This window comes from Chaetodon trifascialis, chromosome 5 (genome assembly GCF_039877785.1).
Source record: "Chaetodon trifascialis isolate fChaTrf1 chromosome 5, fChaTrf1.hap1, whole genome shotgun sequence".
NCBI lineage: Eukaryota > Metazoa > Chordata > Actinopteri > Chaetodontiformes > Chaetodontidae > Chaetodon > Chaetodon trifascialis.
The window spans coordinates 14232466-14242893 of record NC_092060.1 but is presented as its reverse complement, the minus strand read 5'-3'; positions in this window follow the sequence as shown (position 1 = coordinate 14242893).

The window sequence follows — 10428 nt, the reverse complement described above, 5'->3', positions numbered from 1 at the left end:
CAAACACACCACCTGGCAAAGTGGATCTGGAGGGTTGCTCTAACAGGCCATATTTCTCCGTGTTGACTGAGCTGACACACATACAGCCTTCAAGCAAAACTGTTTGTTTTGCTGGAAGAACTTCCTGTTCTCTCCCTCTGAGCTTCACAAAACCAAGCTTTCCGCTTGTTGCTTGTTTTTTCCTCAGGTGCAGTGTACAAAGGACTTGACTGTAGCCATGGCAAGGTGAGCTGTGGGGAAATGAGGATTCATCACAATACTGGTCAAAGAGAGGGTCTAAAGTGTTGGTGCCGATTAACAATGGAACACCACTATTTGACCGGAGATCAGGGACGATCAGAGCCAATGTTGAAATTTCAGGCTCAGACTCAAGAAAGGCTTTTGGGAACTTGAGATCAACCTCCACATATCCCAGGTAAGGAACAGATTGGACATTTGCTCCTTCTATTTCAAGGATATCGCTTATGGGTCTGATAGGATGATCAGAGAGATGGGTCTGGTAAAAGGACTGGGCCACCGTGGTGACCTGTGACCCAGTATCAAGCAAGCAACTGCAGTCCACCCCACCCACATTTACACTGGCCGTACATTTGCTGCCTACAAGACCTTTTCGGCAATCTTCTTCCTGGTATGACTCTGTGGGAGACACTTACTGGTGTATAAACTGGCAACCAACACGGCTGCCACCTGATGAAACCCCTGAATCTCAGAAACATGCACAAGAAGAGTTAAAGAAAATGTGGAGAGAAAGATGCTGTGACAGCAAAGCCATTGAGGATATGATGAGAGCCATTTTCTTCACTTAGAAAAAAGACATTATCAGTGGGACTGAGACTTCTGACTTGACAAAGGAATGGCCATATCTGTTTGAGACAACTGGCATGAAGACTCACTTTAAAGAGCTTACAGGTGTGGACATGGAAGACAAAAACATAGCTAATAAATGTGCCAGAGTTATTTCATTTCTTAAGTCAGGTGACAAGACAGGAAAGATGGAGACCATCTTCAGGGAAATGGAAACATCAAGCAAAAATGTTGCAGATGTGAATGTTGCAGTGTTTCTTCCACTGTTCCTCAAGTACTTCAATGAAGAAGAAGAACAGATGTTCTACAAAGTGGATCAAACAACCCTGCCCTCTGAAGTGGACTGTGCTGGACTTCCAAGTACACCATGTATTGTTATGTGTGGTATGAATATTTGTCTTTCTCCACCACAATATGTTAAAACCAAAAAAAACAGAAAACTATTACTACTATTACTTTGATTGTTATTGTTGTACTGGACTCAGTTGCAACATGATAATTTAATTTTAATTTTCTTTTGTTCTTCTCTTGTCCCTGTACACAACAGGAAACTCGACTTTGGCAGCGGAGAATTTCATGCTGTCTGTTGACCAGACCATTGTGTATGGCCACATCAGAATCTTCAGTGATGCTCTTTTGCTGATGTTTGGTTTGTACTACTGTATGAACATATCTTACCCAGCAGCCCAAGCATCAACTTTGGAGTTCTTACAGAGGTAAGACACCACTAGTCAATTTAATACATCAAAATAAGATGCACATACTATAAAACTGAGCACTGCTCAAGTGCTGAAATGATTAGTACAGGGTTCCCAAACTTTGGCAACTCAGGGCCCACTTAAAAATCTCAAAATCTTTTGCAGCCCACCTCTGCCCTCGTTAACAATACAGAGGCCTAATAATGCAATTTCAGTGCACTTTTTTTTATCTTAATGATAAAGATAAAACATTCAGGACTGACCTGAAAGTAGCAGGAAGCTCCAAAGTCACTAACGCAGCATGCTGATGCTACCAGTTCATGGAGTATCTTGACTGAAAGCTATGTCTGAAAGCTACGTTTGTAGCCACAGCTCCCCTGGGGCAGACTGAGGGAAGCATGGCTGCCATTTCGCTCCCCTCCGACCACCTTCAAACATTCATATGCATTCATACACAGTACACATACACAGTACTCACATGTTAATCTTTTCATTACATCACTGTTCTACTGTTCCCTGTATGTCCAAATACTCTTTCACAAGCAAGCTCTGTCTATACTGTTGTGTAACCTTTTTGCAAATGTATGAAAACATTACATTACAGTACAGTCCACAGTTTCTAAAGTTGTTTTTGTTTTTTTTCATTTGACAGGTGCCTCTTCAAGATAAGGGATTAAAAGTGGAGCGGAACGCCACCAAAAAACAACTTGCAGTCAGTCCAAAGGTTCTCACACTGATCACCAAAATTGCAGACTACGAGTGGAGGGAATAAGAAGTGCTCACAAGTAATGGATACTTTGTCCAAGTTACAGACTGTTATGGATTAATATCCAGTGAGGTTTCATGTAAGCTATTTGTTATGTAGCTTTGTTATCAATGTTGTGGATGTATAATTACTTGACCAACTTATGGATGCCTTGGATAGAGTGCGGATTCATTTCCAGCGAGGTTTGATGAAGTTTGTCATCAATGTTGTGGATGTATGGTTACTTGACCAGGTTATGGATGCCTTGGATAGAAATAATACCGTGAATTGGTAACTCAACTTTTTTTTTCTTTCAATGTGTATACTGTGGGAGAGAATGGTTCAGTAAAACATTTTAATATGTGGCTCAAACAATCAAACATTTACATTCAAACTGTCAACTCCAAGTACCATTTAAACTGTTTAAACCCCAAGCAAGTTGCATTTTGAAGCACGTAGAAATGTCTGAACTGGGTTAAACTGGGTGAGTTGAGTACACTGAATGTTTTTACCGACACACTGTGTGTATTCTTCAGGTGAAAAAAATCCTTTTCCTTCCACATAAAACATTTCCAAAGTCTGTTCTTGTAATACTTTAGTGCATCACTTCCATCCATGTTTGCTAGCAAACAGTCCTCTTCTTCACTGCCTTTGTTGACATATTACTACATTTCTTAGCTTGTTACCACCACCAAAAGTTCATCAGTGGAATAACATGAAACTAGTGGCAGGAATGTGCATCTAATCGCCCATGTGTCAACACATGCGCGTGTGCATCCTCGTGCACAACACAAACTAAACCCTCACAGAAAATCATTGCTCCACAGTGACTACTAGTGGTGAAAAATTCCACAGGGTACCTAAAGTTACAGGTTTAAGACAAGTGAAATAATGGTGATGAGATGCTCAACAGGTTCAGAAGAATCACGATTGCTAGATCCTCTGTATCCAGAATGACAGCCTGCTGCCTCAGTGGACTTTAAAATCAGTAATCAGTGTGATCAGCTGATCAGTGGTCAACCATTGTGACTGGATAATGACCAATTACACTGTTATTCTAATCGAATTACTCCTCCTCTTTCTTCTGCCAACTTGAGTGTGGACTCATGTGGAGGGTGTGCAGTTATTTCTTTTTCTTTATTTTTTGTAAATATCTGCTTATTCCGAATTTGATGCAGCACCATGTTTCAAACAACTTGGGACAGGAGCAACTTAAGACTGGGAAAGGTGTGGAATGCTCCAAAAACACCAGTTTGGAGTGAGGTTCACCACTTTGTGAACACATGATTGTATGAAGGATATTATGTGGACTCAGGAACACTTTGTAAACATGTGGTCAGTGAACAGTTAGCAAATGATTACTTTCTGTTTAAGTTAGGTTTTAGACAGTGTCCCAACTCTTCTGCAATCAGGGCTGTAAAAGTCAAATAAAGATCTCATTCATCACATATCTGCTTCTAAGCCCTGACGCACATTCACCTGTCAAATTGGACCACAGAGATATCTGACCCAAAGCCAGCTGCTGACTTGCAGATGGAGACAGCTAATCAAAGGCTTGTGGTGTGAGTGCCAAACACCATCTCCTGGTTCTCACTTAAGTACCTGAATAAAAAAAGTGTTTTTACATGATTCTGTGCAGTTATAGGGCAACAAACCAGAAACTATCATAGCAACGGTACACGTAGCCAGCTCTGGAATCTTGGTGAAAGATTATATGAAAACTTAGAGGGCACTCCATCTGCCTCACAAACCAGTCAAGATTCATCATACTGTGAGAAACATCTGGCCTCCCTCCTGGACAGCAGGTTAGAAGGAAAATAGATGGCTGATTCCCAACCTGGGAGCTAATTAAAGGAGGTGACATTCTCCCAACAATAGAGGAGATGGAGTATGGCAGCTGTGTTGATGACTATCTTCTTAATCAAAGTTCAAAGGTGTCGATGTCTTGCTTACGGACTCATAATAGCCACACTGGGGGTAAAATGAATCCAATAAAGGAAAAAAGGGAATCCAGTATACACCATTATTTCTCCATCCGTTGCGTTCGTGCTAAACAGGGTGAACAGCTGAGAATGAATAATCCATGTTTAAGACATCCATGTTGTTCTGTGTTATTCTGTTGCTTAGTTTAATTGTAATTATTAATCAGGAGAACTCTGAATAAACATGTTGGGAAGTCTCGAACCATCTGCAGTGACTGTCCTTGACAGATTGATAAATAATAGAATTAGCACTCAACTACGTTGTATAAAGACAGGGATTTTCAAGGTGTGACACTCTGGGCTCCCCTGAGACAAAATCGAGACAACCGCGCTCCACCCAACATGATCCACTGTAACAGACCATTTGGTGTCATTAAAAGAATGCCGAATTAATTAAAGCAGCTGTTTCCCCCCTCTGTTCTTGGGACTCTTTTACAAAATATCCACACAAACAGGAACGCACAGCCAGAGCTATAAACTATATACCAGACAAAAATTTGTGCAAGTTGCAGATGATAAGTAAATATAAACAGACATTATGTGCAATATTGCAGTAATGCAAATATGTGACATTGAAATTTGGGCTTTGTGAGGTTGGTAGAGATTAACTGTTTAAGTTACTATTGTACAGTGTGATGGCTCGTGGCAGAATGATTTCCTCAAGTGGTCCTTGTGACAGCTGAGCTGGAGCAGTCTGTTGGAGAAGGAGCTCTGCTGTCTATCCACGAGGTGGTGAAGAGGATGTTCAGGGTTATCCATGATGGATAACAGTCTGTCCAGTGTCCTCCTCTTCACCACGTCCTCAAAACTGTCTAGTTTGCAGCCAACAATGGCTGTTCAGTCTCACAACGTTTGTTCAGTCTATTGGTGTTGCCGGCTCAAATGCTGCTCCCCCAGCACACAGCAGCAAAGAAGAGTGCACTGGCAACAACAGACTGGTAGAAGATCTCCAACGTCTTGCTGCACATGGAAGGATCTGAGCCTCCTCAGGAAATAGAGTCTCCTCAGGAAGGTGGCGATAAAGTCTGCATTTAGCACAAGGCCATCAGTGCTAAGCAAACATAAACTAACCAGCAGTCCGTCATTGTTGCTGTTTTAGATGCATGTTCAGTATACAGAGCAACGTGCATGAATTGAAGCAATGATGTTATCATTTCCCAAACACTCCGTTTTAACACACTGATACACAGGAATGGAAGTTTTGAAAAATTTGCACTTTAGAGGGTGTTTTAAAAAAAATCTGTTTTACATTCACGATCAGAATCAGCTTTATTAGCCTAGTATGTGTGCAAATATGCAATGAAATACGAATTTAGTTTTTAATGACCAAAAATGCCATTTGTGTGTGAACCAGAGGAAAATGTTCGTATTGCACATTGTGGATATATGTGTGGTCAAGGCCTGAGTTGTGACTCAAAGGAGGATTGCTATTTTCAACACAAATTGCAGCAATTATTTGCCTCCTTGAGCGGCGTGTCATAGCAACTGCTGCAGCTCCAACTGCCGCTATACAAAACAACTACCTGTTGTTTTTAGAACACCTACATGTAGATGCACCTTTTGCCTCATGCAGTCGCTCTGCCTGCACACCTGAATCCCCCGTCACATTTCGAATACGTCTGTATTAAGATCGTCTGAATGGTATTAATGTAGGTGACTTCGGGTCATACAAGCTGTAAATATTGCCCAGACTACACAAACATGTGTTGGACATGGCAGCTTACAGTCAGACTTTAGTCTCCATGCTGTCATTTCTGTCATACTAATTGGAAGTTAAAGTAATTTCTTTGCCTTGAAGTTCTAACCCTAGGATATGGAATCAAATATCTATATCTGTACATTTCATTGGTATGGCTTAAAATCGATATGTTATGTACTCAAGGAAATTTGAGTCCCAGTTCACCACCAAAAATGAATCAATTGTTCCTTGGCCTGAGGCCTACTTGTCTACAATATTTCATAAAAATCCTTTTATAATTTAATAGAGGTGAAAACATAACCTCTGTGGCAGAATTCAATTTTTTACAACCTGATGACTAAAGAACAATCAGCTCGTTCTGATACATCATGATTCAACCAACTGTTACAGCAATGAAATCCACCAAGTGAATCACGGCATCTGAATCCAAGAAAACGTTTTCAACAGAATTTAGTCAACTTTCCATCAAAACACCTGCTCAAACATTTTGAATTGTCGAGAAATAGAAAAGCAATTTTCAAATGAAACTGTGGCGCAAATCACTGCAGCTATAGTAATAATTTAGGCCATAAACTGGCCTTTAAAGGTAATGAACACAGGCATTTCAGAGATGCATTTAACAGGATTGTAAAAAAGAAAATCATCAAATTTCTTGGAACTAGCAGCACAGTGAAATGGTGTAAGTGTGTTAGGATCACAATTTGCTTGTTCTTGCGGATAATATGGGTGAATGATGACCAAAAGAAAGAGCTGCAGTGTTACAACTTAGAAGAAAATGACAATTTCATTTACAACGTCACGTCATCAGTCACTTGCTGCTTGAGGCCCATTTCATCCAGTTTGCCGCTTTTGTTTCCACCGTGGCTTGATGGACCTACTGTGACACAAAGATCAATTCCAAAAAACTCTGAAAGAAATGCGTCCTCTAACAGCTCCCTGAGACCATGAGGATCTGTGTGTTGTTCACATTGTACAGCCCCAGTTATATTCATGCTGCCCCAAAAAATCTACAGCACCATGGTTAACTAAATGCTCCTGTACATGTTCAACTGCGGATAGGCATCACAGATATGAATACCTACACACCTGTCATGGACAAATAATTCTAGGACATATGAATCATGACTAGACATGTGCATGCACTGACAATAGCAGTGAGCATTTGGTCACTACCTTTCTTTCTTCAATATGATGCACTTTCTTCAAACAGGATTGGAAAATGGTGTAAAGAATATATAGCTCCATTATTTCCTTGTTTGCTGTTTAGGGAGGAAAATGCATCTCTAGTTCCTTTAAGTACTGTTTAAAGTGTATCTTAAATCATTTTATGCCTCTTGACAACATACCAAGCACAACAAACTGGGTGGAGCCACCCCCATCCACATTCCATTAAGGCATACCTGACATCTATCATATATTTAAGGTAATTTACAGCTTGTTATTTTACTGTTGACATAAAACTTCATTCAGCGAGAGCTGTTGCGTTGATTTATTATTGTGGACTTAAACTCAACAATAGAACAACGATGGAAGTGAGATCTGTATTTTGACAGATTGTCAGGCTTAGTAAACAGGCGCATGACTTGAAAGACAGATTGGTGTTGAATCAGGAAAGTTTACTGACAGCGGGATGAAATACGTACAAAATATCAGGTAAGCAGAGGAGAGGCAAAGGTGGAAGCCTGGGGTCAATAGCAAGCAGGCAAACAAAATAAAAAAGCAGGGGCCAGGATACAAGGAAAGGGTCCAATGGAGCAGGCAGGGGTCTGGAAAACAGACAAGCAGAGCAGATAGGGTAGAAGGATGGAATGTTAAGGCAGTGAAACCCAGTATATCTGGGGAGGAATGAGTGGAGGTGGGCTGGTATACATACTCCAAGGGTAATGAGGGGATGGGGATCAGGTGAGGGAGGCAGGATGTAAGGGTGAGAGGACAGTTAGTGGCATTAATAAGGAACAGCAGGAATGTTATGAATGATCAGAAAACCAACTGGTATGGTGCCTGTGCCATGTTTGCTGTGTCTTTGCCTTGGTAACCAACCTTATGTTGGCCATCTCATGCCCCTCACCACGAGAAGTAAACAACACTCTCTGGCATGGAAGGCCAGATCTGCATTGGGCCTATTTAATGGCTCAGTCACACATATTACAGGGTAGTGTCTAATGTCTCTGCAGACATCTGGTATCTGGTGAGGTAAGACCAGTCAGAGGCAAAGAGAAGGCAGGGCACATCAGAGCAAAGCAGTCACTGGATAACTCCATCAGGCTGAGACAGCATCAGCTCACCATGAAATGCCAGAGTTTTGTCTATGTGAATTAAAATCAAAAGATGACCCACCAGCCAAACGTACACACACGCACGCACGCACGCACGCACGCACGCACGCACGCACGCACGCACGCATGCACGCACACATGCACGCACAGGAATGTTTCCATCACTTTTGGGGACATTACATAGACTCATATTCATGTTCTGGAGACGACTTATAATCATAACCATAACTACTACTCGTGTAACCTTAACCCTGAGACATAGTGATTTATGTTATGGGGACCTGTGTTTTGTCCCTGTGAGGAAGGCGATGTGACAGTGCAAACAGATTTATGAGCCTGCTGCATGAGTAATGCATGTCCACACACACACACACACACACACACACACACACACACACACACACACACACTTTTTCCTGCTACCCATGCAGTATATATACCTATTTTAGGTTAAGCTCTTCTGTCCAGCAAAGGGGATTCCAGACAATGTCTGACTTTGATTTCTATGATTCAAGAGGAGACCTGTCAGTCTTTGAGCACTCTGAATTCTGACCCATTCTTCTGTTGTGGAGTTCACTGAGTGGCTTTGCCTTGAAAGCGAATCTCCCCACTCCGCTCTTGTCTTTCCACATCCATCACTGCCACAGCAGACAGGACACGGTTGACATCAAAGATAAAGGGTCACATCAGAGACGTTGCGCTCCCGAGGCCAGACGCACTGCATGAACTTCACTGCATTCCTCAAACTTCTGCCAGACTTGTCAGTGCATTTAAGAAGAGTTGTGAAAAAAGTTGGGCGCGTTTGTCCGCATCACATTTTCCAATTACCAATGAGAGATGACAACTTTATTGGTGCTGTCTGTTTCTCTTCCCCCTCCTCTCTTCCTGTTTGTCTCCATCTGTCTCTTTCTCTCTCCCCCTCTCCATCTTTATCTCTCTCTCTCTCTCTTTCTCACACACACACTCCGTTTTTCTCTCTCTCTGTCTTTTCTGCAAAATCAATAATTTCTAATAGATTCAGGACATGATTGAGTGTAGGCGTCAGTTTTCCACAGGCTGGAAGAGAAGGGTATTAATCACTGAAAATGTCTTTTTATTATTTTGCACCATAGAGTGCTGTAGTCGGCCTCCAGCACAGGCTAAATAGAGTGTGTGTTTGTGTGTGTTCATATGTATGTTTATGAGTCTTAATACAAAATCATGTCATGAGCCCCATCAGTTGTATTAAAGACATTTTCACAGCAAATGCACATTTATATTTGTGCAACTGAAGCCACATTTCAGTCTGAACAGAGTTTTGTATTAGAGATCAATACTATATAAGAATGATTTCATATCAGCCTTGTATGTTGAGCACTGGTCCAAGCTTGCTGTGGATTATAACTCTGGCCTTTTTCACTAAGTGGATAATAACTTGGATAACTCCATTTGTTGCTTTTGCCACCTCTGTTTCACCCAGCCATACAAAACACACTCAGGCCAACACTTTGCAACAAACAGCGACCTGAAAGCTGATAGCTTTCTGAATCCATGGAGGTATCGCATTGTATGGATAGCCAACTTGATTGAAATCAATATATCACAATATCAGGAAGAATATTTCTTGAATATCAATACGCAGTATGGATAAGTGGCAAATGAAAGGGGCCAGCTGATCACCTATAGTATGTTTAGACAGGGCTTGGCACCACCATTGCCACAAAGCCAAATGAGAGAATACATGTTGGAAAAAATGGCGCACTGAAGCTGACATGGAGGCTCATGGCAGCAAACATCACACTTTGTATTAACTAGTTAACTAATTTGTCACCTTCGCACTTTGGCAAAGGTAGACAAAATTACACATAAAGTCGTATAACCAATGTTCAATTCAATGAACTCGTTCCACTGTTGCATTCAATAACTCATTTTGTTAGATTTAAACTGTGAAAACTGAGTTCTTGTGTTTTTCCCATTTCAAATTCCTCATGAAATGTTATCCTCTGTCTTATTTCACATAGGATTCTCAGGTTAACGATCATAGAGATTTATATTACAACCAGCAGTTTTATTTGTATGTTGTTTCTGAGACTTTTTCGTCACTTGGCTGGCTGACAAGTCTAAATATTACAATACCCATGAGCACTGGCCCCCATCACTGTGGAGAAGTCATTAAATTTGTGAAGAAAACACACTGCCATGGTTAATGAATTAATCCAGAACTTACCCAGAATCCAAAAGTAAA